Here is a 6,121-nt window from a genome sequence, read left to right as displayed (position 1 = left end):
ATGGCCTGCAACAAGAGTCCTTAGATCACCCATGAAATTCAGATTAAAACAACTCTAATGATAGATTGTTGCCTCAATAAGAATGACTGTAAACAAGAAAATAAAAGACCACAAATGTAGGAAGGCATGTGGGAAAAGGGTAATCTATGGTCACATGTTGACATAAGTGTAAACTTTTGCAGTGACTTTAGAAATCAGATTCCTGATAGCTAAAATTATACTGTACAATAAAAGAAATTCTGGAGGAATCACCATCCTTGATTTCAATCTTTACTGTAGAGAAAAGGAATACAAATTTCATTGTATTGACATAAAAAAAGACAGGTTGATCAATGGAATTGAACTGAAGGCCCATAAGTAAGTCCACACACCCATGGACACTTGATTTTTGAAAAGAAGGAAATATATACAATGCAAAAAAAAAGCATCTTCAACAAATGATGGTCTAAATAGATGTCAGCATGTAGAAGAATGCAAATAAGTCCATACCTATCACCCTGCACAAAACTTAAGGCCATGTGGATAAAAGTTCTCAACATAAAACCAGATACACTGAACCTGATAGAAGAAAAAGTGGGGAATAGCCTTGAACACATTGGCCCAGGAGTAAATTTCCTGAATAGTGCAAAAATTTCACAGGCTTTAAGATCACCAATTAACAAATGGCACCTAATGAAACTAAAAAGCTTTTTAAATCAAAGGAAACCTACCAAAATAACTAAATGCCAGTTTACAGAGTGGTAAATTTCTTTACCAACCCAATATCAGACAGAGTGTTAATATTCAAAACATATAAACATCTCAAGACTAGACATAAAAAACAAATAATCCCAGGTTCTGGCTATGACAAACAATGCTCTTATAAACATAGTTGAGCACATGACCTAAATGTGCCTCAACCAAAGAATGGATAAGGAAAATGTAGTACATTTACACAATGGAGTAATACACAGAAGAAAAAATAGCAACATCTTGAATTTTACAGGAAAATGGATAGAGCTAGAAAACATCATTTTGAGTAAGGTAACCCAGACCCAGAAATACAATTATCACTTGTACTCACTCATAAGTAGTTTTTAAAAATAAAGCAAAGAAAACTAGCCCACAAATCACAATTCCCAGAGAACCTAGACAATAGGGATGACCCTAAGAGAGACATACATAGATCTAATCTACATGGTAAGTAGAAAAAGACAAGATATTCTGAGTAAATTGGTCCATGGGTTCCTTGGGGGAGGGACAGGGAGAGGAGCAAAGAAAAATGTAGAGCTCAATAAAAATTAATGAAAAAGAAAAAATTCAATATAAAATGGGGTACATATCTAAACAGAGAATCTTCAATAGGAGAATGTCAAATGTTCGGGAAGCACGTTAAGATTTTTTATTATTATTATTATTATTTTTATTCTTTTTTAATTAAAATTTCCACCTGTCCCCGTTTCCCAATTCCCTCCCCCTCCTCCCAAATATTGCCCCTCCCCCCACTCCCCTTTCCCTATCCCCACTCCTCTTCTCCTCCCCCCACTCCATTCCCCCTCCCTCTCGATACTGAAGAGCAGTACAAATTCCCTGCCCTGAGGGAAGACCAAGGGCCTCCCACTTCTATCTAGGTCCAGGAAGGTGATCATCCAAACAGGCTAAGCTCCCACATAGCCAGTTCATGTATTAGGATCGAAACCTAGTGCCATTGTCCTTGGCTTCTCATCAGCCTTCATTGTCCGCCATGTTCAGAGAGTCCAGTTTCAACCCATGCTTATTCAGTCCCAGACCAGCTGGCCTTGGTGGGCTCCCAATAAATCAGTTCCAATGTCCCAGTGAGTGGGTGCACCCCTCGTGGTCCTGACTTCCTTGCTCATGTTCTCCCTCCTTATGCTCCTCATTTGGACCTTAAGAGCTCAGAACGTTGCTCCAAATTGAGTCTCTGTCTCTATCTCGATCCATTGCCAGATGAAGGTTCTAAAGACATTAAGGACATCATTGAATAAATGGGACCTCAGCCGGGCGGTGGTGGCACACGCCTTTAATCCCAGCACTCGGGAGGCAGAGGCAGGCGGATCTCTGTGAGTTCGAGACCAGCCTGGTCTACAAGAGCTAGTTCCAGGACAGGCTCCAAATCCACAGAGAAACCCTGTCTCGAAAAACCAAAAAATAAAAAATAAATAAATAAAATAAATAAATGGGACCTCCTGAAACTGAGTAGCTTCTGTAAAGCAAAGGACACTGTCACTAAGGCAAAAAGGCAACCCACTGACTGGGAGAAGATCTTCACCAACCCTGCAACAGACAAAGGTCTGATCACCAAAATATATAAAGAACTCAAGAAACTAAACTTTAAAATGTTAATGAACCCAATAAAAAAATGGGGCACTGATCTGAACAGAGAATTCTCAACAGAAGAAATTCAAATGGCCAAAAGACACTTAAGGTCATGCTCAACCTCCTTAGCGATAAGGGAAATGCAAATTAAAACAACTTTGAGATACCATCTTACACCTGTCAGAATGGCTAAAATCAAAAACACCAATGATAGCCTTTGCTGGCGAGGTTGTGGAGAAAGAGGCACACTCATTCATTGCTGGTGGGAATGCAAACTTGTGCAACCACTTTGGAAATCAGTGTGGCGATTTCTCAGGAAATTTGGGATCAACCTACCCCAAGATCCAGTAATACCACTATTGGGAATATACCCAAGAGATGCCACATCAAATGACAAAAGTATCTGTTCAACTATGTTCATAGCAGCATTGTTTGTAATAGCCAAAACCTGGAAACAACCTAGATGCCCTTCAATGGAGGAATGGATGAAGAAAGTGTGGAATATATACATATTAGAATACTACTCAGCAGTAAAAAACAATGACTTCTCGAATTTTGCGTGCAAATGGATGGAAATAGAAAACACTATCCTGAGTGAGGTATCCCAGACCCAAAAAGAGGAACATGGGATGTACTCACTCATAATCGGTTTCTAGCCATAAATAAAAGACATTAAGCATATAATTTGTGATCCTAGAGAAGTTAAATAAGAAAGTGAACCCAAAGAAAATCATATAGTCATCCGCATGGAGAGGGGGAAGTAGACAAGATTGCAGGGCAAAAACTGGGATCTTGCGGGTGAGGTAGCATGGGGCAAAGGGTAAATGGGATGAGAAACATGAGAAAGGGAGGATGGGAGGAGCTCGGGGGATTGGGATGGTTGGGATATAGGAAGGAAGGATACGGGACCAGCGAAGTATATATCCTATCTAAGGGAGCCATCTTAGGGTTGGCAAGAGACTAGACTCTTGAGGGGTTCGCAGGTGTCCAGGAACATGTCCCCAGCTGGTACCTTGGGCAACTAAGGAGAGGGAACCTGAAATGACCCTATCCTATACTGATGAATATCTTGCATATCACCTTAGAACCTTCATCTGGCGATGGATCGAGGTAGAGACAGAGTCTCAATTTGGAGCAACGGTCTGAGCTCTTAAGGTCCAAATGAGGAGCAGAAGGAGGGAGAACATGAGCAAAAAATCAGGACCACAAGGGATGCACCCATCCACTGTGACAGTGGAACTGATTTATTGGGAGCCCACCAAGGCCAGCTGGTCTGGGACTGAATAAGCATGGGTTGATTCCGGACTCTCTGAGCATGGCGGACAATGAAGGCTGATGAGAAGCCAAGGACAATGGCACTAGGTTTCGATCCTAATACATGAACCGGCTTTGTGGGAGCTTAGCCTGTTTAGATGCTCACCTTCCTGGAAGTAGATAGAAGACCTTGGTCTTCCCGCAGGGCAGAGAATTTGGACTACTCTTCAGTATTGAGAGGGAGGGGGAATGGTGTGGGGGGAGGAGAAGAGGAGTGGGGATAGGTGGAGGGAAGTGGGGGGAGGGGGCAATATGTGGGAGGAGGGGAGGGAAATGGGAAACGGGGAGCAGGTGGAAATTTTAATTAAAAAAGAATATAAAAAAAAAGAAATTTTTAACATTGTTAGCCATCCTGAACACTGAGGGGACACTGAGGCTGTCACTCAGAGGTCATCAATACAAACTGACCCTGAGATTTCTTCTTACACCTGTCAGAATACCTAACATTAAAATTACAGCAACACATCATGCTGATGGGGATATAGAGCAAGAGAAACTCTCTTACACTGATGATGGGAGTGCAAACTTGTGCAACCACTTTGGAAATCAACATGTCAGTTTCTCTAAAATGGGGAACCTCAACCTCAAAATCTACCTATACGAACCTCGGACACTCCACCCTAACACAAGAACACTTGCTCAACCATGTTCATAGCAGCATTACACATAATAGCCAGAAACCGGAAACAAATTAGATGGTCATCAAACAAAGAGTGGATAAAGAAATAATGAAACAGTTACCCAATGGAGGAATGCTCAACTATTAAAAAATGATATCATGAAATTTGTGGGCAAAGGGATTGAATTAGAAAAATTCATCCTGAGTGAGGTGACCAGGACCTCCAATGACAAACATGGTATATACTCATTTGTAAGTGGATATTATCTGTAAAGGTGAACCATGCTACAATCCACAGACCCAGGTAGTCAAAGTAACATGGAGATATCAAGGGGTAACACATGATTCTTCCTGGCATGGGGAAATAGAATAGACAGCATGTTTGCAGGTGAGACTTAAGTGGGACAGGAACAGAAGGGGTCAAGTGTAGGGAGGATGGAAAGAGAGTACTGGGAGAGACAATTAGATTTGGGAGGCATCTCAGGGACAAGATAGACACCTACCACAATAGAAATTCTCTGGAATCTATGAAGGTGACCCTAACAATGGGAGATACAGAATCTGAACTGACAATCTCCAATAACCAGGTAAGACTTTCAGTGGAGGGACTAGGACAACAATCCATCCACAAATCCTCCATCCTACAATTTGTCCTGGCTACAATATATGCTAGGGTATAGGTGGCACAGAAATGGTGGGAGTGATCAAGCAATAACTGGTCCAGCTTGAGTCTCATGACATGCAAGGGAGCCCACCCTTGACACTGCTTGGAGGGCCAGAATTCAGAGGATGAAGAATAGCACAGTGACTTAAATAAAACCACACATGACTGTGAAAAATTAATGAAATGATTATTAATGCTATTCTAATATACCCATAGATTGGTGTCTAGCCCAGCTGTCATCAGAGAGGTTTTATAAAAGAGTTAATGGAAACAAATGAAGAGACTCACAATCAAACATTAGGCAGACTCAGGGAGTCTGTAGAAGAGGGGGGAAAAGGTAGGTAGATTTCAGAGGTGTCAAGACCACTATAGGAAAAGTCAAAGAATCACTGTAAGCTCATAAGGGCTCACAGAGTCTTATCTGAAAAGCAGAGAGCCTGCATTGAGCTGTCCTAGGCCCTCTGCATATGCTACCGTTATGTAACTTGGTCTTCTTGTAGGATTCTGAAAAGTGGGATGGCAGCTGTCTCCCCCACTTCTATTGGTTTTTGGGACAGTTTTCCTCATATTGAGTTGCCTCACCAAATTGATATGCCATGTTTTATTGATATCCATGGGAAACCTGCCCTCCACTGAATAGAAATGAAGAACTGGATGGGGGAACAGGGGAAAATACAGGTAGGGATTGGAGGGAGAGGAAGGAAGGAAAATAGCAGTTTGGTGGAATGCTTATGCCTATCATGGGTGATAATAGAGAAATACTTGCCTGATTAAGCAGTACAGATTCACAGAGACATCCTGTTCTCATCAGGGAATTCATTCACAAATCCTGGACTCTGTGAGATTGTGGAGAAATGATAAGAGCATCTTCCCCTAAGGTGGACAAATTGAGTATCACAATATGTACCAGGCTTGTAATTAAAGGGAAAGTTGTTCAGACTGGAGAAGACTATGTGAAATGCTTAAACACTTAATCTATGTCTCAAGGCATATAAATATGGATTGGATTGATCAATCACTTTTATTAATATAAGAACAGCAATATTGGTCATGTCCTAGGAGTTAGACAATTATTTAATGTGTGATCGAACATTTCTGTTCCAAAGTGTCTACCCAATTATGGCAGACACATGTGTTGACAATGACAATAATAGGGGAATATGGGGTCAACTTTACAAATTTAAAAGTGATTTTTGCATGCATGGTGA

The sequence above is a fragment of the Chionomys nivalis genome, chromosome 10, assembly GCF_950005125.1.
Source record: "Chionomys nivalis chromosome 10, mChiNiv1.1, whole genome shotgun sequence".
NCBI classification, from domain to species: Eukaryota; Metazoa; Chordata; class Mammalia; order Rodentia; family Cricetidae; genus Chionomys; species Chionomys nivalis.
The sequence above is the reverse complement of the archived record's forward strand: the minus strand, read 5'-3'. Positions refer to the sequence as shown.